The sequence below is a fragment of the Cynocephalus volans genome, chromosome 4 (assembly GCF_027409185.1).
Source record: "Cynocephalus volans isolate mCynVol1 chromosome 4, mCynVol1.pri, whole genome shotgun sequence".
Lineage (NCBI taxonomy): Eukaryota > Metazoa > Chordata > Mammalia > Dermoptera > Cynocephalidae > Cynocephalus > Cynocephalus volans.
Window position 1 is genome coordinate 143,026,400 of NC_084463.1, and position 21,394 is coordinate 143,047,793.

At 50.5% G+C, this 21,394-nt stretch overlaps 1 protein-coding gene across 1 annotated transcript in view; it reads right to left on the reverse strand.

The window, feature by feature from the left end:
- ALX4 (ALX homeobox 4) overlaps positions 1-21,394 on the reverse strand; it is a 38,239-nt gene that overhangs the window by 9,591 nt on the left and 7,254 nt on the right. The window lies entirely within an intron of this gene.

Sequence of the window (21,394 nt, forward strand, 5' to 3'; positions counted from 1 at the left end):
GGTAGAGGGCTTGGAGCGTGGGCTCTGCAGCCAGGCATGGCTGTGAATCCCACACCTATGACTCTCCAGCTCTGTGCTTCGGACAGTTTACTTAACCTCTTTGTGCCTCAGTTTCCTCCTCTATAAAATGGGGATGATGATGCTTGTAGGATCCTCCTCACCATGTACGGGTGTGAAATAAAAAGGCTAACACATGAGGCACTCCGCACAGTGCTGCTGTGCAGATTTCTGCTGTCAGTGTTTTCCCATTACGGGTCTGGACTTGCCCACAGGCTCTGGGAACATTAGAGGACGCTGCCGCTGGAGAAGTCCTCCAAGCACGAAGCCCTGGAGTACAGGAGCATGCGCAGGAGCGTGCACAGATGTTGCAGGAGGGACATCTGACTGGCAGCCTGGAGATGTGGGTGTGAGCCCCTCTCTAGCCACATTCCACTGTCTGTGACTTGGGGGGAAGGAACCTTGCTAAGAGAGAGAATGCACATGAATAATAAGACATGTGGGGGAGCTTCTGACAAGACCGTCCCCACGCACAAGCTCTGATCATCACAAGCGTGTGAGATAGGTGTGAGCATCAACCACTCTGACCCTCAGTTTCTTCTCCTGGGAATAGGTCCAAACGATGGGCATTAAGGGTAAATATAGATGTTCCCTCTAGCCCAGGTCTTCTGACTCCATCTGGACGCAGGGGGCTGGGGTTTCGGATTCGCTCTCATCCCTGGCTTTCTGTGTACACTGGGGAAGCTGAGAGGGACATTTTGCCTCAGTCATTCTCACCTCCCTCTCTAAGGCACCCAGGAAAGGGAAGAAAGGCGAGTGGCCAGAGTAGGCCTGGAAGCAGCTTCAGGAAACCATTCCTGAGGGTCACTGCCAGTGTAGACAACAAGGAGGGGTGGTGGATCAGCCCAGAAGCATCATGCATGACAGCCATGCGAGCCCAGGCACATGTAGCCAGCCATGGCTTCGGTGACAACATTATGCAAACTGCAGCTGGCAGCTGGGCCAAGAGCTTTCAGCAAAGATATTTATCTTCCTGGCAGACAAATAAGTTTTATGTTTTGGGATTTTTTTTAAGGAAAGAAATCCCACCCAACCTCAACAAAAATAAACATCCCTCTTATTCAACCTCCTGGAGGCCAGACTGGGGGGAGGAAGCCCCTGCCCCCTCCTGCCCTAGCCCTGTTCCCCAGGACCCATCCCATAACCCCGTAGACCCTTACAGTATGGGGACTAGGGAAAGGGAGCTCCATATTCTGGAAACCGAGGGTTCGTAGGGACCAGACCAAACTCCTAGTTTTAACTGGGGGGAAACTGAGGCCAGAGAGAGGTGAGAATGTGCCCTAATTATCAACAGAGGGCAGCCTCTCAGCTCCTGGGCCTGTCCTCCACTTGATACCTCATGGCCTTGGGCCCGATTCCCAGGGAGAGAGGTAGAGACCAAAGGAACCCAGGCGCCTCAAGTGACAAGGAGCCCTGTTCGTCGTGCAGGCAGAAGGACCAGCCCCTGAGGATGAGAGAGCGGGCATGCCGCCCTGAGAGCAGCCCTCAGCGTGCAGCTGGTTCCCCATCCAGGTTTCTGTGGTGAGAAGAATCCAGTTCTGCCCACCTCCAGCCACCTACTGAGACATAGTGAGTGGGGGGGAATTGGGGAGCTGGCACAGTGTGTTCAAAGACCACCCCCCCAAGCTCTGGGGTCTGCTCTTGGTCCCAGCTCCTTCATTCTGCCGAGACCCCAGACAACTCACTGCACTCCCGGGAGTCCCATCTGTAAATGGGACAGGCAGGCCCCTCCGGAGGGGGAGAGCAAGCGGGATGGCTGTTGCCGCCTCAGCCCAGTGGAGGATCCCACCCCCTTGACCACCAGTGGGGCCTCCCCGTAAGGATCTGGAGTGGGGGAGCAGGAGAAGAGGAGGGGCACGTCTGTGTTGGAGATGGAAGGAATTCTGGGAGGTGGATGCCTCTGGTTCCTGGAGGAAGCGGGAAGAAAGCCTCCAGCCTCAGTCTAGATTGTTGGTTCTCTTGCTTTAAATTTCAAGGCTGGGTCCTTAACTGACAACAAAGGAAAATTCCTCAAAGTTCTGCGGCCCCACTCAGCTGGTCAGAATGACAAGCCAAGGCCCTCCCAGGTATGCAGCCCTCGGATCCCAGGCTTGGGCCATCGATTTCAACCTCCTCCCACCCTGTGGCATCTCCACCAAGTGCTGTCCCCAGCTCACCACTCCCAGGACAGCTGGACCACTTGCCCTCAGATCTAGCCCATGTCTGTCTTCCGTAGGGCTGGCTCGCTGATCCTGGTTCTAGACCTCCAGGGCCTTCCTTAGGATGGACTGTGGACACTGGGAGGCAGCTGCCTCGCTTCTCTGGCTCCCTTCCTCTTGACTAAATGGCTGCAGTGGCCCTGCCTTTATGAAGCCTGTCTGGGACAGGTGGGTGCCAGGGAGGGTAGTGTACTGGGCTCTGGGCAAAGCCAGCAGATTGCTCTCCAGCTAAATGATCTGCAGGGGCTGGGTATCAGTGTGGTGGTCCGAGGCTTGGGTGCTGGTCAGAATCCAGCTCGCCCTGCGGGGCCCTCCTCAGCAAGACCACTGCCGAAGTCCCACGACTCAGGCAGGATTACTCCTGACCAAAGGAAACCACTGACCTCCTTCATCCCCCAGGCCCCCACCTCCGGCTGCCTGCCTGGCACGTCCCTCCAAGATCCACTCGCACAACAGCTCCTCCAGGAAGCCCTCCCAGTCCTCTGTCCTCGGCTCAGCCACTCCTATTATTTTTTGCTGTCTTGTGTCTGATCAAGCCCTGAATGTCCAGCTCCTCCTGCAGAATGTTAGTTCCCCAAGGGTTGGGACCTCATGTCATTGTCCCTTCTCAGCCCAGGGCTTAGAACAGGATGTGTCAGGTAGCAGAGATGCAGTAAGAGAGTGCTGAGGAATAAATGAACAATTTCTAACAAACATTGCTGAGCTCTCACTCTGTCCAGCTATCTCTGTGCACCTACTGTGTGCCAGTGCCCTACAGAGTGCTGTATACACAGAAAATGTTTGCTGAGCAAATGAATGAACCAACTCATGCTGCTACAGTGAAGATAAAGTTGGAGAAGAGACATTAAAAAGAGGCATGCAATCATGAATGCCTCCATTCAAGGTTGACAGCTCAGGTGGCATGAGTAGATGAAAGCACTGAGGCAGAGACCAAGACACCTGGAGGGACATCCTCGTGCAGAGAGCCAGAAAGAAACAGGATTGTCAGTGAGGAAGAAGGAGATGCAAAGAGACAGATTCTTGGGAAAGGCTCTAGCATTTAAACCAACATTTGGGAAACTGGTCCAGGACCAGCAGGGACCATGCCCACATGCTGCCACACTGGGGTAGAGAAAAGGCCACTGGGAAACTCCAGCTTGGAGCAAGCCTGGGTCCAGGCCACCCGCCCTTGGGTCTGCCTGCTCCCCACCTGCCCTGGAGCAGATCCTGCATGCATTTGGCTCTATGCTGACGCCCCTCCTGTAGTGAGGAGGGGAGCCCTGAAGGGGCTTGACCCAGGGCCAAGGCTGAGGGGCCCAGGACAGTGGAATCCCAATCTGCAGATTCCTCAGTTTTGATCTGGAAATAAACTGCAGGCTAATCAGCAATGTCCACACCTAAAACGTCAGGAGCAGCGCCTGCCCCGTACAAGGTATGCACTAAGCGGTGGCCACTGTGTTATCACGCGCTTGGCAGATGATCCCAGGTCACTGTTACGTATTTCCAGGACAACTTCTGGTGCAGTGGGAGGCATTTGCTTCCAGGTTATGGTCTTAATCAGGAGCTGTGGAAGGCCCTCCGACCTCTGCCTGAACTCCTCCAAGGAGGAGCCCCATTCTGGGAGCTGTCTGCTCTAGTGCTGGGCAGCCCAGACTGCCGGATTTCAGCTGGAGAAATGCCAGAAATGGAAAACCTTTCTTCATCCCCTTCACCTCTACCCATTTGTCCTGGTTCAGTCCAATGACCTCACTCTAATCTAGTTTCGCCTTTTTCTTTTTTTGACATGAAAGCCTTTGAGACATTTCCAAAGGTGACTGTGATTTTTTTTTTTTTTTTTTGGCTGTGATTTAAAGAGAATATAATTCCAAAGCTGTTTGGGGAGTGGATGCTGGAAGCCTTTGAGCGTATTCCTTCTGTGTGCGTGGCTGTGCTCCCAAGGGCACGTGGCATGAGGCTGCAGTTGTGGATGAGTGTGGGGGACATGTGTGCAGTTGCTCGAGCGTAGGTTTGTGAAGTGCGCAAGCTCGTGTGGTCAAGGACAGGCACACAAGTGGGATATGCATGCCTGCAGGGCGTGCACGCAGCTGTGCGCGGGTGTGCGTGAGCGTCACCGGCAGGGACGCATGGGTCAATCTGGACATGGGGTGTGTGTATGTGTGGAGCTGGGCACAGGCCTGTGCGTAAGGAGTGCCTGACTAAGGGGTCTGAGTAATTTTATTCTCCGTGGTTTTGATTACTTCTATTTTTCCTCCAACATCTGCTTTGCAAGGGATATGCCGCTCGCTCTGTTCTCGGGTGAGCCGGCCCCACACTCCCTGTGGCAGAGTGCACAGCACCGATGTAATCTCCTTAAACAAAACAGGCCACAGGAGGCCCTTTCATGCTATTTAAAGGGCACCGACTGAACCCACTGCTGTTCAAACATTCGTGTGGGGTGGGGGCGGAGGTTAAAGGTTAGCCATTGATAGTGTCCCTGCCCCACCTCATCTGTCACTGGGCTCTGTCCAGAGCTCAACTTGGATGTCCCTATTTTAGCTCCAGGCCCTATAAATACTGCTGGAGCTAACAGGAACGGGAGTGACATTTCAGCAAACATACCCAGAGCACATCTGTGTGTACTGGGCACAGGCGGACAGTGTCCCCCACCCTCAAGGGCTGCAAATCTATGGAGGAGTGTAGGGTGATAGCCCCAGGACTCAGCCAGCCAGAGGGTGACATCAGCACTCCTGTGCCCACTCACCAAAGATCTAAAATGCTTCTCCAAACAAGGCAAGTGTGAGAAACTGTCACACACCAGAGGAGGCTGAGGGGCATGAGAACAGAACATAATGCGGTGTCCTGGGTGAGATGCTGGAACAGCAAAAGGACATTAGGGGAAACTAGTCAAGTCTCAATAACGTGGGGTTTTGTTCATAGAAATGTTTTACAAAAAAGGGGGCGAAGTGTTTGAACAGACACTTTGCCAAAGAAGATATACAGGTTGCAAATAAGCATGAAACCAGGCTCAGCATCATCGATCATTACCAAAAAGCAAATTAAAGCACAAGGAGCCAGCACCACACACCTATGGCAGGGGAATCAGAGAACCTGATGATGCCAAGTGTCGGTGAGACGTGCAGCAACTGTCACCCATCGCTGCTGGGAACACAGCTTGGCAGGGTCTCGCGTAATTAAACTTACACTTACCTCATGACCCAGCAATCCCACTCCTAGCATTTATCCGAAAGAAATGAAGACTTCCTTTCAGTGGAGATGGAGCGGGGAGGGCGGGGGACCTAAACCCCTATGCAAATGTTTATAACAGCCTTGTTCATGGTCACCCCAGACAGGAAGCAGCCCAGGTGTCCTTTAACAGGTGAACAGAGGAGCAAGCTATGCTACCTCTGTGCCATGAAATACCACTCAGCAATGAATACAGACACAAGCAGTGGCGGGAATGAATCTCAAAGGCAGCACTGCTGCATGTGAAAGAAGCCAGTCTCAAAATTGACATCATGTATAACTCTACTTAGTTATCAGATAACATTCTGGGAAAGGCAGAACTATAGGGACAGACAGCAGATGGCTAGTTGCCAAGATTGAGAATCGTCTACAAAGGGGTTGCTTCTGTCCTGTACCCTTCATCGTGGTGACGAGCACATGAATCTGAATGTGCACATGAACGTGTTAAAACTCATAAAACTATACACCTCCAAAAAATAATTTAAAAAATTTTAAAGTAACTAAAGGGAAAGTACAAAATTGTGTTCAAATATATGAGATAACAACTAACTAAATAAAGTTTATATGCCTTCACCCAGAAATCCCGCCTCTAGGAATTTACTCTAAAGAAATAATTAATGATAGGCCCAAAGAATTAACTGGAGAGAACGGTCGTCATGGCATTGTTTAGTGTATAGAAAAACTGAAAATAACCAAAATATCCAGCAATAAGGGATTGGTTAAATAAAGGATGCTATTTCCATAAATGGTAGGTCCTTCCTGATAGTCTTTATTCTACACACAGTTTCTTTCTTGGCATTTAACACACATCATTATGTGTTTTTTCTCCTCTTTATTTATTGTCTCTCTCTCCCTCCCACAATACAGGGAATAGATGTAAATACACTTGCTTTGTTTGCCTCTTCTGTGTAATGTGTACTAGTGTAGCTGGCACCCAGTAGGTGCTCAATAAGTGTTTGATGAACAAATGAATGGAATGGATGAAGAACAGCATTTTAGTACTCGGAAAGGTGTTTGTCTTATATGAAGTAAATCCCATTTTGACAAAAAAAGAGAGGAGGGTGTGGAGTATCTGTCCTTAGAAAACACTAAAAATTTCCAGAAGTGGAAATATGGGTTTATGGGTTTTGTTTCTTTTTTTATTCTGGTCTGAATTAATTTTCTATTTGTTCTCCTATGAACAAGTTACAACGTGATCTGAAAGCCATGATTAGCGTCCTGAATGATGCCGGGCTCTGTGCTGTGGGATTATGGGGAGGGGTGAGCACCACTTGGAGTGGGGTGGAGGACAGTCAGGGAAGCTGCAGAGAATGGCCCCTTCGGTGGTGGGGACTGGCCGCTGTCCTCACAAACTGGGCCCCTGTGACTCTGAGGCCTCTGGGTACTGGTGACTCCCAGTGCTCAGGCTCAAGTCCAGATCCCCCAATGGGTTTCTCCACCTTCAGGCTCACCACCCTCAAGTACAACCAGAGTGTCTAAAACACACACATCTCATTATGTCATGACCCTCTCTGAAGGCTTCCACTGGCTTCCAGAGCCCTCATAAGATGGCCAGAGAAAATACAGGATGTTCTGTTAAATTGGAATTTTAGATACACCATTAGTACTTTTTAAATATAACATATCCTAAATATTGCATGGGAAATACTTATACTAAAAATTATTTACTGATTATTTGAAATTCACATTTGACTGAGCATCCTGGTTTTGTTGTTGTTTGCTTGCTTTTGGCTAAATCTGCCAACCATGCACATCAGGCTCCCTGTGGCATTCAGGGTCCCACAAGCAGGACTGGTGCCTCCTGCCTCCCCCTGCACGTCTCCTGCTGTCCCACAGACCTGCCTCCACTCCTGCAATGCACTGTACGAGCAGCTTCAGGTGTCCACGTTTCTTCGGGCCCACTTCCTTCTAACTGGTATGTCCTTCTGCCCCTCAAACATGTGACTTACCTATTGTACATCTCTCTCTTTCTCTGTAACTGATGTGGCTTTTTTTCTCATTACAAAGAATCTATGTTCTGTATGGAAAATTCAAAAATAAAATCAAGACAGAACAAAAGAAGAAAACTGTAACACACACACAACATATTTTTTGTAAAAGTTTTTTTTTTAACCTAATACTGTACACTTTCCATGGTGTTCTGTGTTCTCCCACCACATCATTTTTAATGGCTGCATAGTATTCCACTGTATGGACTAACTATTTTATTAACTCAGTGCTCAACTGTTGAGCACACGGGTTTCTGATTGCTTGAAATCACAACAGGTCTGTGATGAACATCTTCACATTTAACTCTCTTCATACATTCATGGTGAATACTTCAGAAAAAGCTCCAAGAACTAGAAATACTGAGTTAAATCATACACACCTCTTAAGGCCTCTGGTAAACTGTCTTCCAGAAATGGGCCATTTCCCTGGTCACCAGCAGTGTGCCCTTTAGTTCAGGTCAATACCAGTAATTATAGTGTTTTTAAAGTCTTTGTCAGCGTGATGGGTGACAGCGAAATCTTCCTTAATTTACATTCTTTATTACTAATATAGTGAAGCCTTTTATTTTTTGTGTTTCTTCTGCTGTGAGTTGCCTCTCCTGGGCTGCCAAGGCTCAGCCAAGAATCCCCTTCTTCCTCCCTGACCCCTGGGCCAGGCTTACCTCGTATACACTGAATCCCCTGCTTTGCAGAACTGGCCTACGGGCCTGCCCGTTCCTAGACTGAACAAGTCAGGCTGAGCCTCCCTGATGTACTACTGGGACCCAGACTGGGGGGCCTGGCCTGGACTGAGTAGTGCTTCAGACACATGCCTGGAATTAATGGAAAAGAGCGTACCTGAGCGGGAGAAGACGCCCCTGAGCTCCTCCTGCCTTGGTACCACTGCGGCAGCTCTGCATGCCCTACTGAGGGTGGCAAGGGCACCTCAGACCCAGGAGGGCCTTGGTCTCTCAGCACACACTGCTTGTGTGGGGTGGATACAGCATGGGGGTGGGATTGTGGACCTTGCGGGATAAGGGGGCTCAAGGAAACCAGCCACAGAGCAGGGCATGAAGGACCAAAGGTGCCCCTGAGGCTGCTCTGCCCCTGGACAAACGTCTTGGCTTCTGTTTCTTCAGTCCAACATTGCATGAATCCCTGCCAGGGTGGGGGGTGAGAAGAGATCATGGAGGGGTACAGCCCTGGGGGAGGCCAAGATTGAGGATGAGTTGCCTATTCTGGCTGCTCACCCACAGGGCTGGTTCTCAGGCTCCCGCATTTAGGTTCTAGGTTCCCGGTTCCTGGTTCCCAACGCTCTGCAGGCCAAGATCAAGGCTGCAGTTACTCACAGTGGCCACCAGGAGGCACTGCAATTCCAATAAAGTGTCTGGGCAGAAGGTGGTGCCCCAGGGCCCCAGGGCCAGATGGGGTTTTTAGAAGTTTGGTTGAAGACCCAGGCCCTACCTGGGAGAATCTGCCAATCAAGCAGTTTTTCAGCCCTACTATGTGTCTGCAACTGTCCCAACACTACAAGGGACACAGAGATGGATTAGGTAGATCCCACTCCTTTCCTGCAGGGCTCTTTCCTCTCCTAGTTCTGAGTATTTTCACATTCTTGGCTTATTTCAATCCCCTCAAAATTCCTACATAGTGACCCTTATTAGCATCCTCATTTTACAGATGGACAAACTGAGGCTCCAAGAGAAGAGACCCATCTAATGTCACCAGCAACTGAGTGACAGGCCTGAGACCTGAGCTCTTTTTTATTTCCCAAAGTTGCCTTCCTTTGTGAAGACCCCTTGGGACTCCTTGGCCCTCCAGCTACACTGGTGCACAGTAGGTGTTCAGGAAACATTTGACTAACTTGCTAATGATGGAACTTTGCAAATTTACCCGAGACACCCCATTGTTTTGCCCTTCTCTGCGGCTGGCAGGTTACTTACCAGCTCCCCTGTGGGTTTTTCCCAGGGGGACATCAGCAGAGGCAGGGGCTGCAGCCCCCTCCCCATCACCCCACCCTCAGACAGAAATTCTGTGGGTTCTTCCTGCAATGGCAGAGGAAGGAGTCTTTCTCCAGGTCCAGAGATGGAGTGGGTTTCCCAGAGCCGAGGGAGGAAAAGGGATCAATGCTCATGAAAAGCCAGGGACTGCGTTTTGCTCTTTACACAGTACTAGGGCATCTGTTATGCCACCACCACTACGGTTATTACCTCTTTACAATGAGCGTGCAAAATATCCCCATTTTACAGCCCCAGAAACTGAGGCCAGAGGGGGCAAATGACTTGTCAAAGAATAAACAGCTGGTTAGAGACAGAGCTAAGATTCGAACCCCAGGTCTGGGGCCCTTCCACGTGGATAACCTGTGTGGGACTGGGTCAGGCACTCAGGAGATAGGGGCGAGGAGGAAGGGAAGAAGGTTGGAGACATAGGAGAAAGGCTCTTCTCAGCTGCCTCTAGATCAGCCCCACTGGCCCCTTCATGCTGGCCCTGATAAACTCGCCCTACGCAAGGCACACTTCATGGAACATCTGGAACCTCGACTGTGGACTAACTCCTCGTTTCAGGACCAGCACACTGAAGTACTTAGAGGCAAAGAGGCATATGTCTGCAACTTACTCTTAACCAGCTCAGAAAAAACATATGTATATGTATACACGCATATATATCAATACATATGCATATACATATGGAAAGACCGAGAGACCGAGAATGGTAATGAAAACACGGTAAAAAGCCATTTGGGGAATTGGCGCAAGGGGGATCTGGGCATTCTTTGTACTCCACTTGCCACTTTTCTCTAAGTCAGAAATTATATCCAAAAAAAATTTTTTTTAAAAAAATATGTAGGGTAATGGGAAGAAACCAACTTATCCAGGACTCCCTCTTGTGCAGCTGGCATTTGTCACCCTTTGAACAGCACCTAGACTGGAGTTTAGTTAGCAACCCCCCACCTTACCACTCACCACTGCCATCCACAGCCTCCATGAACAGGCTCGCACATTGTAATAAAAATCACAAAGCAGCTGCCAATTCTGGGAGCAAACCTTGCCTCGCCAGCCTTTGGAAGCGCTCACTGCCGTGGCAGCGATTCAGAGCATGCGGTTCGTTTTAGTAGCTCTTCTTAGACCTGTAGAAGGCAGTACCTGGTTAGCCAAGGTCAAGCTACCCTGGGAACTTAAAAATTTTAAAAAGTACTTAATTTTTTAGTCTATTATAATTTCACCCTTTCTACAGTTAGTCCAAATGAGTAAGGTATCCAAAAAGTGCTTCAAAAGGAAGCCCATCCTTAGGACTTCGTCCTGCCTTCCGTCTCCGTGGCCACTCCATCTGGGCCAAGGTTCCTTCTGACCCCAGCTTATGGCTGGAATTTCTCTTTCTTGTTTTCTCCCCCACCCTGTGTCTTCTCTCATTTACACATTCAGTGAGCGGCCCCTCAGAGCTTCCCCCTTGGGAGTCATGTCCTCATGGAGGGAATCAACAAAGCCTCAAGCATGGTCAAGTGTCACAGGGTCTGAGGGGCAAGAGTGCTGTGTCCTGGACACAGTGGGGCCCAAGAAAGGACTGGTGGGTTCTGACTGAAAAGGTCAGAGAAGGCTTTTGCAATGGTGTGGCTCTGGAACTGAGTGCTGGAAACCAAGGCATGGTAGATTTTATGACAAAACAAGACACCACCCTCACCCTCAAACTGTGCAAGTCCTAAATTACCAAGTGAGAAGCCTTAGGGGTTTCCAACCAGGGCTGATGACAGTAACAATGACAGTAATGTAATCCCTTGCATTTGTGTGGACTGACCCATCCACCAACTCGTTTGATCCTCCCCAGATCCCTATGAGGTCAGTATTATTACCCCCATTTAGAGATGAGAAAACTGAGGTCTAGTGAAGTATAATAAGTTGCTTGAGATCACATAGCTAGGAGGGGCAAAGCTGGGATTTGAACTCAGATAGTGCAGCTCCAAGCGCATTGCCTCTCAACGCAGTGATGTGTCGTCTTTCTCACAAAGACAAGCTCTTGGAGGGAGCTCAGGCAGGCTTTGTCTTGTCCTTAGGAGACACAATTGAGCCACATGAGTAATTTCCATCTCCAGGGACTAATGTAAACCGAGATCCTGGATCCCCATGAGAAGTCCCATTTATGAGCTATCACTTGGAGATCATATCCTGATTCTTACTGGGGTGGGGTGAGTTTTGACCTCAGCCAGGGACTCTAAGCACCCCTGTTACCTGCTGTCCTCAAGGAGGCTGGAAGTTTCCCAGCTGCCCACCCTGCAGGACCCAAGCCAGGTCTTGTCTTCAAGCTCCATCTTATGGCTCATGTGGCTATATGAGGTCCTGGCACCATGCAGGGAAAGGGGAGCTGGCTCCAGCTGGGTCCCCCACCAGAGAAGCAAGAAGAGCCTCCCACACTCTCCCTTCACCCCAACAATAAGCCCCTAGAGCCCAGAGACCACACTGGGCCAGCCCTCACCTTACAGGCAAGAAACAGAAACCCGGAGAGAGATAGCACAGCCCGACAGAGGACGGCTGGAACCCAGGTCTTCCCACACCCAGCCCTGTGTCTGCCCCAGGCCCCTCCTACCCCCACCAACCCATGTGGCCCTGGGCACATCCTTAACCTCTCTCACTTACTGTCCCCGTGTGTCCCCCACTCCCTGAGCCTCCGTTTCTCTTCTCTAAAATGCTACAATGCTGATCACCTTCACAGAGACACTGTAATATCACTTTCAGTCCCCAGGCAGGCAGGATGAAGAAGTTTAAACCCTGCATGAGGCAAAATGAAACGAATGAGTTTTTGGAGAAGGACAGGCCTGGATTTGACCCTTGATTTTGCCACTTATTTGCTTCATGCATTCATTCATTCATCACCATTCATTCATTTGTTCAACAGCCCTTCTGGATCACCAGCTATGTGCTTGTGCTGGGCAAAGCTCCAGGTGGTGGAAGTGCAAAGCCCAGTAAAACACAGCCCCTCCCTGCTAAAGGCTCACCTTGGTGAGGGAGGCAGGGATTCCAGTGCAGGGGGGTGGACAGGGCAGGGCATCTAGCACAGCCTTGGAGACGGGGGGTGCATTTCCAGGAGTGACTCCAGATCTCTATATAGGACAGCTTCAAAACAGTGATGTGGTTGGAGAGGTCTGTGGAAGCTGTGTTTAGCTAGTACTTTACATAAGAACAGGAAATGTCAGTTTTCCCCATCAAAGAAATGAGAGGAGATTAAAGGAGATTATTAAGGAGGCTCCCAAGCCATCCCGTGGCTCTGCACAGAAAGGCATCCTTGGGAAAATGAGTTGGTCTTTGTGTGCCTCAGTTTCCTCATCTATAAAATATGCACATCCCTGAATGTCTGTGAGGTGTGACTGAAGCAGATGCATGAACGCACATCCCCTGCCTGATACACAGCTCACTCTCTGTCAACAGGCGTCTTCCACAGTACGCTAATACAGTTATTACTTGGGGACAAGTTAGGCCACAGCAGCTGCAAGGGTAAAGCAAAGTCACTTAGCCTACAGATGTGTCGTCCCACCCTCCCTTCCTTCCCCAGGTGCATTTACTTCCATTCAAGTCCTCTTGCTCCAGCTACCCGGAACATTTATAAACCATAAACACCTGTCCAAAGTAGCTCCCGGGGTCCCCTTCAAATCGGGGCCCATTCCACCTATATATGTAACAAAGACTGTAAATGGGATGAAACACTTGGAACTGTTGTAAAAATGAGATGTTAAATGTAAACTTATTTTGTTTTATATATATGTACTTCAAACCTTTAGAGTTTCATTTTGTTTTGGTGGCTGGCTGGTAAGGGGATCTAAACTCTTGACCTTGGTGTTATAACACTGCACTCTAACCAACTGAGCTAAGCAACCAGCCCGTTTTATTTAAAAGAAAGATGTTTGCATACATAAACGTTAACCTAAGTTAGGCTGCAACGTGAAAGTATAACCGTAAAACGAGAATTGTAATCTTAATCAATGACAGTGTCGTTCACGAAACCAGTCGACAAAGTTGAGGTTCACAACAGAACTACCTAAAACCTCGCTCCACTTATACTCTCGGTGACATCTGGGCGACCTCCCTAGGTAGGCGCACCAATGTTTAACCACTCAGGAAGGATCGGCTCGGTGGGAGTATCCAGCTGCCCTCCACCTGTCGAACCACCTGAAAGGAGGTAAGAAGGGCTTTTCTGGAAACGACCTGCTGCTGCTGTTATATAGAAACTCACCTCAGTGTGTGAGGAAAGACAGCGTGGACTGTGTACGCCATACTGGGTGCCGAAAATCCCTCCCAGGTGCACCCCACTCCACAGTTTGCAGAGCGCTCTCACATGTTGGTCATGTCCGGTGGGCACACAGGCATGAGGCTGTCATTGGTGGGCATTAATCCCATGGGCAGAGGAGTACAGAGGAAAAAGGCCCTTTGGCTTCAAGAGATCTGGGTTCAATTCACAGGGGGACATTTGGGCTGGTTCGTGCCCCTCTCTGAGCCTCACCTTCTTCCTCTGTAAATTAGGGAGACTGATGTCTCCCAAGAAGTTTGAGTGAAAGATCCCATTCTGGGTCTGGCCCCTGGGCAATGCCCACCAGGGGCTTCCTTAATTGCAGGTGGGTGAGCTGGGGCCCGGAGGGGGTGCAGAACCTTTTGCCATTCCCCAAGCCCAATTTCCTGTGCCCAGCCTGTGCCAACGTGGAGATGAACACAACACCCCTCCTCCGCCCTTGGGGACCGCCCGGTCTGAAGTTTGGGGTCAGAGGAACACAAAGAATAGACACTCAGAAGGAGAAGGGAGTCAGTTCTGCCCCAGCCTGTGATACTCGAGTACAAGGTGCAGCAGCCTAGGGAGACGTGGGCAGTAGGGCCACCGCCATGCCTCCTGCCTGGGCTAGGCACATGGCCAGCCCCTATCCCTTTCGTCAGTCATCCAGATTTTAAAAGACATTGTCAACCACACAGTGTAGATTCAGTAATAATTTGTTTCATTTTCCCATTTTATGCATCCAAGTCAACTGTAACTGCCTGTCGAGGTTCTGACCAGCCTGACATAGGGTTCCAGCAAAATCTGATCAATAATAACAGATAACATTTATTAAGCATTTACACTATTCTAGGAACTGTTTGAAGCTCTTTATCTATTTTACCTTATTTAAACCTCACACTATTCCTAAAAGGTAGATATAATTTTTATCCCTCATTTACAGATAAGGAAACTGAGGTAAAGAGATCAACTAATTTGCCAAGGTCACTCTGCTGTTCAGGCTGAAATCAATTTCCAGGTCCTGAGCTACACTGGCCTCCCCAAACCAAAGGCATCTGAGGCTTCAGGTAGCCTGTGCAGCCCAACTGTGGGATGAACACAGTTTCTATGATTTTCCAAGAACTCTAAAAATTGTGCCTGTTATTTCCCTTAGGGCAGCCGGCTGTGAGACCAGGCTGAAGCAGGCCTCTGTTTAAGCACCTAGGCTGGGGGATTCCAAGGTGAGGGAGCGGGTGACAGTGGCTTCTCTGCAGTCACCTTCCCTCTGGCCCTCCTGTTTAGCCCCTGAAGCCCTGGCTCCTGCCTTGCCACTCCATGGATGGCCAGGGCAGGGGACAGGGAGCTGCAAGTGCTTCTTCTGGGAATCTGACAGAAAATCTTTAACATATTTACAGGGCCAACAACACTGAGCTGGTGCGGGGTGGACAGAAGGCTTCCCTCCTGGAGCGCCTCCCACCTCCACTGGGAGGGGATTCTGGAATCATCCCAATGAAGGGGATGTTCCCACATTGGGGTGTCTTGGGAATTGGGTAAACACAGGGGCCTAGCCAGAGACCAAGGCTGTGGCTCTGGAACTCTCACCTACGGCTTTGCCCCCCCACCTCTTCTCACCAGCTCCAGTTCCTGGAAAACAAATGTGTCCCTGAGCTGAATCTCTGCAACCAGTTAGTCACTGGCCTGGAGGCAAGGAGATGGATAGGATGACCTGAGAGGTTCCCTGTGCATTCTGGGATTCTGGACTTCACATAAAAAGGCCATGCTGGGGACACACAAACCCATGCAGCAGAGCAGAGAGCCCAGATGTAAACTCTCAAATACATGGTCGATTGATTTTCAACAATAGTGCCAAAACCATTCAATGGAGAAAGGGCAGTCTTTTCTGTAAATGGTGCTGAGAAAACTGGATATCACATGCAATAAATGAAGTTGGACTCTTATCTTATGGTGTATACAAGAATTAACTCAAAATGAATCAAAGACCTATTTTTAAAAGCTAAAACTATAAAGCTCTTTTAAAAAACATAGGAGAAAATCTTCATGACTTTGGAGTTAGTAATGATTTCTTGGATATGACACCAAAAGCATAGGGAACAAAAGGAAAAAATTGATAAATTGGATTTCATCAAAATTAATTAATCTTTGTGCATCAGAAGGACACTACTTAGAGAGTGAAAGACAACCCATAGAATGAGAGAAAATATTTGCAAATCTTATACCTGATAAGGGGTTAATGTCCAGTAGGTAAAGAATTACTACAATCCAACAACAAAAAAATAAAAACCCAATTCAAAAATGCGCAAAGAACTTGAATAGACATTTCTTCAGAGAAAATACACAAATGGTCAATAAGACATGCAAATGGCCAGAGACCAAAGAACAAATACTGTATGATTCCACCTACATGAGGTACCTAAAATAGGAAAATTCACAGAGACAGAAAGCAGAACAGAGGTCACCAGGGGCTGCAGGAAAGGGAGACGGGGAGCTACTGTTTAATAGGCACAGAGTTTCTATTTGGGAGGATAAAAAAGTTCTGGAAATAAAACACTGGTGATAGTTATGCAACATTGTGAATGTACTTAATGTCACTGAATTTTATACTTAAAAATGGTTAAAATGGTCAATTTTATGTTATGTGAACTTTACCACAATAAAAAATTCATCCCTGATTAAAATAAAGATTTTAAATGTTTTAAAAAAAGCCATACCGAGCAGCACAAAGAACGCTCAGCTTGGGGGCTTGCCTGTCACTGCCCTGCTCAGAGTCCCGCTGTATCTTCCCCTAAGTCTGAACTCCTTGGCAGAAAATGAATGACCCTCTTGGCCATGCCCCTGCCATTCCTCAGGCCCCATCTCGCCAGGGTCCCTCAGGCCCCTGCACTCGATACATTTGCTCTTTCCCAAACACTCCATGTTCTTTCCTGACCCAAAGCCTTAGTTCATGCTGTTTGCTGAATCTAGAGGGCCATTTCCAGCTCCTCCAGCTGATGAGCTCCTATTCAGCCTCCAAAGTCCACTTCAAATGTCTGCACTCAGGAAGCCCCAGTCCGCTTGCACTTCTCTGGGGATCCGCACCGCATGCAGCACATTCTAAGGAGGCCATCAGCTTCCTGAGGATGGAAATCAGCTCACTCACTGTCAGACACTGGACACCTGCCTGACAGGGCTGTGACCCCGCAGGACGTGCTGGACAGGGGAGAAGCTTTTGCAGGGCACTTCTCATAGGTCCATTTGTGCCCAATTCCCTCGCTAAAAAGGGAGGAGGGAGCCCTCCCGCCTCTCTGTCCACACCCTCCCCCAAAGTGCCTGGCTCACTGGAAGAGTGGCCCCCCCAGCCCAGGCTCAGGTCTAAATGCTTCCTGTGCATCATCTCGTTTCATCCCCAAACAGCCCTGTGGGGGTGGGGGGTATTTTCATCCTCCATTTCCAGATGAGGGGACTGAAGCACTGAGAGGTCAAGAAACCTGGCCAAGGCCACACAGTTCCTAAGTGCTGGGTGCGGAGTCACACCCAGGTGGCTGGACATCAGAGCCTGTGTGAGAGCCGCAGTGCCAGCGTGAGCCCTTTCACATCTCCTTTCTTATGCCCTGTTGGGTTTATAAGATGGAGGTACAATTCCTACTGCATGGGCCTGCAGTGAGACTCAGGAGATCCCCAATGTGCAAGTGCCCAAAGACTGCAAGGGCTAGGGGTGGTGGGTGGAAGGAATCATCAGTGCTGCCAGGGGAGAGCCCAGGCCCAGCTGGGAATGCAGGTTGGGCAGAGGCTGTGAGGTCAGGGAGGCATCCTGGCTAGAACAGAGGGCTAAATCCCACCGGAGGGATGCCAGAATCTAGGGGTGAGGGCATGAGAAGATGGGTGCCAAGGGAAGGAGGGCAGCAGACCTCAGGTGTCCCTCCTGGACAGGCAGTAGGAAGAAAGGGGGGCCAGCCTGGGAATGCAGGCAGGAGGGACCTGGAGCCCACTGCAGGAATGGTGAGACCCGAGGGGAAGAATTGGGGATGGGAGGAGGTGGCCCACTTGACCAGAGCTGGTCCCCAGGCCTGTGGCCTCTGAGGCGAGCCCTGAAGGGGGAACAGTGAGGAAAAGGGGGGATCCTCCAAATTCCAGAGTCTGCGAGGACCAGGGCTTGTGAAAAATAGGGCCACCCAAGACCTCCTTGCTCCCACCCCACAGGGATCCCCACGGGAAATCAAACATTTTCCACCAGGACACAAGAGAACAACAAGTAAGTTTCCAGGCCTCGATCCAAAGGAGGGCTGAGGGGAGAGAGGATGGAAAGATTGACAGAGTCTAGCATGCTCACATCCCATACTATTCATTCATTCTCTCATCAGCCAACTTAGGGAGTACATGCTATGCATCCCTAGCCTGCTCCAGGCTCTCCAAACACAGTTTGAAACAGAACAGACAAAACTTCATGCAGTCTCTCATCTTCCCTAGGGAGAGAGTGTCATGTCCCCATTGTTTGGTCCCACAGAGGTTCCTCATATTCACCCTACTTTGACCAGAGATCCTGGTATGTTTCTGGGGCCTCTGAAACTCATGCAGTAATCCCTCATACCAGTTACGAGGCCCCTATGCCATGCCTGACACCCTGTTCTCACCTGGCACAGGAGAAGCAACAGTGCCTGAGGGCAGCCAGGTCTGGAACTCTAACCTGTCAGGTGCCAAAGCCCACCCTTGACCCAGCATCCTCCACCACATCTCAGATGTGAAGTTGGGAAGAGCTCTTTGGGAGCCATGTGTGTAGAAGCCCCGTCTTTCATCTCCACATCATCTGGGATAGGATAAGGATGACCTCAAGCCTAATTAGGATCATCCTTTAAAAGGGTGCCTTTTAGGTTCTTGGAGTCCTTGGCCATCAAAACCTTGCCTTCCTTCTTCCTAGCTGTCCCACTTTGGACAAGTTAGTCATCTTCCATGAGTGTCAGTTTTTATCCGTGAAATAGGTATAATAGTATCACTGTCATGGAGTTGTAATGGGGATTAAATGAAATAATACACAAGAAGCACTTGGTACATCACCTGGCACACAGGCAGGAGTGCTCGGAAAATCTGGGCTACCACAGGGCTCAGCAGCAGCGGGGTTTTGCACTCCAACTCTAATCCCCCTTGCCTCCCACCCCATTACCGTCCCTGTCCTGCAGATGGCAAAACTGAGGCAAGGACCCGGGCAAGACATGCCAGACTCCTACACTTTGGTGGGTTGGACCAACCTTCCCCCTCTCTCAGTACAATGAATCAGGCAAAGTGATGGGACCCGAGGGCTCTTAAGGATCCTGGAAAAGCATTCACCTCTCTCAGTGCCTTGATTCCAGGCTTGGAACATCTCAGAACCCCAGGGCCTCAGAAATCACCAAGTCCCATGCAGGGCCTTCACAGATGGGAGGTCGAGGCCCCAGAAGGGCCCCCATGCAGCAGAGCTGTGTGCATGTTTGTCTTCCCAGTCTGAGGTTGAGCTCCCTCCTTGAAGGCGGGGGCCACGGAGTCAGGGTTGTCCCAGCTTCGTGCTGTGAAGTGAACCAGATGTGAAGGAACCAGGCCGGCCAGTTAGCTCAGCTGGCTAGAGCATGGTGCTGGCAACATCAGGGTCTGGTTTCGATCCCTTTGCCGGTCAGACACCCCTCCAAAAAAAGTAGGCGAATGAAGCCATGTAGCCAGTTGGTGGGGCTGCAGACAGTGCCAGGTAGACCCCTAGACATCGGGGAGGCTCCCACATCTCGGAGGACACCAAAGTCTCCATCCTCACTGATCAGAAATCCCCCACTACCATTTGCAATACCCTAGCACCCTCAAAAGGTACAGCATGGCGGGGAGAGGGCAGAGAAGGCGGCATGCAGGACAGACCTGCACCTGCGGGCAGGCGCCCCACTCGCTCCAGCCTCACACCCTCCTCATACGCCCTTCCCTCACAGGCAGGACAGACCCAAACAGAAATTGAGGGGCACTAGAGAGGTAAGGGGACTGTTGTGCCAAAGGCCCATGGCTGTTTATGTGGAAAAGCCAAGGCTTGAATCCAGATCTCTTGATCTGCAGAGAAAGCGTGGAGGGAGGACAGGAGAAAGTCAAGGAGAGAAGAGGCTGCAAGATTTCCAAATACCAGGGATGCATCGGTCCGGGCACTCCCAACTTCCCTCAACTTTCCTGAGCCCTCTTCTTATTGGGGGTGGCTATGCCCACCTAGGAGTCCAGGGTAGGGGGATGAGTGGTGGCTTTTAATGAATTACAAAACCCTGGGGGCTGTCCTTCCTGCCACTACACACCCCAAAGCAAGCCAACCGGACCTCTCTTCAGGGCCTAATTCAGGGCTTTCCCTGTCCCTGCCCTGTCCTGTTGAACTGGAATCCTGCGCGGTTGTCTGTCTCTGCCTCTGGACCCAGGGGCAGGGGCTGTGTTCAGAGCTTCTCAGAATCCCCCACAAGACTTGGCACAGTGACAGAGAGTTTGGTGAGCGACGAGTAAGTGGAATCAGGTATCTCAGTCCCCATGTCTATGAAATAGGTCATTTGGATCAGCAAACACTGTCTTCTCTTCCATCACTCGGTGGGACCCCCAATGTGACACCATGATCCATTGTGTGTGTTGGGAGAGGGGGACACCAGTGTTCCTGGACATGACCATGGTCTCCAGGACAGTTATGCAAGATGGGAGAAGGCTGGTCACCTGGCCTCAGCTAACACCAGCGGCCTGCACTCGCATAACTTCCACACGCTTAGGAAGGCAAACCTGGCCTGGGGAGTACAGCAGAGAGCAGGAGTCCCAGCCCGGCAGGGTCACATGCAGGATGGATCGCTGCAATCCCACCTAGAACTCTGTGGGTGCTCTCCTGTTATCCCCCTAATCCCCAGGAGTTCATGGTGAAGGCTGCCTTACTTCTGCAGAGACGGAGGTGAAACTGCAAGATCTGTCCTGTTGGATGCATGGAGAGGGTGCGAATTTCTGAAGAGGTTGCAGAGAAGGGAGAGTGGGTGAGCCTGGCCAGGGTTCCTCAACCCCTACTGCCTCCCCACCCCTGGCAGTGGAAGGAGAACTGGAGAGTGGTTCCTACCCTTCCACTACCCTGGCTGCAGGGCCCCATTTCTCCTTGGGCCACAGTTTGCTCATCTGCCAAGTGGGGTCTGCACTGGCATGAAGATGGTAGGGACAGTGGCTTCTCTTCCACAGTGAGTCACACAGGACAGAGGATCCAACTGGAGAGCTGGGGGCTGGGAGAAGGCCTCACTGCGGTGTGGGTGGGCTAGATGGATAATGTCTGAGGGCCCCAGGAGGATGCTGGACCTTGGTGGCCCTGCCAGAAATGGCCACAGGGAGACTCTGCCTGCCATTCTGTGAGTCAGCCTCCCCTGGGAGCCACAACCGGTGGCTGGGAAGGCCACAGGCCATGACGCACGGGACGCTTAGTCACCGTCACCATCTCGCCGGGCTCACAAACTCAGGAGGCAGAGACTTTGCCAAACCAGGGTCAGGAGGGGCCTCTGGAGCTACCTGCAGGTACTTACTCTCACACACATGTGGCTTATGTCCTGGGGTACACAGATGAAAGCAACTGGGGACACACATGTCTTTCACACAGGAGTGTACACACATTAGTACACACTGCTATACCCTGAAACACACTGGGATGGCAAGACATAAATCCAGCAGGCGTGGCATTCACACTACACAGAAACCCCCAGGCCTACACTCACAAAGTGCTGGGACAGGCACAAAGGGACTGGG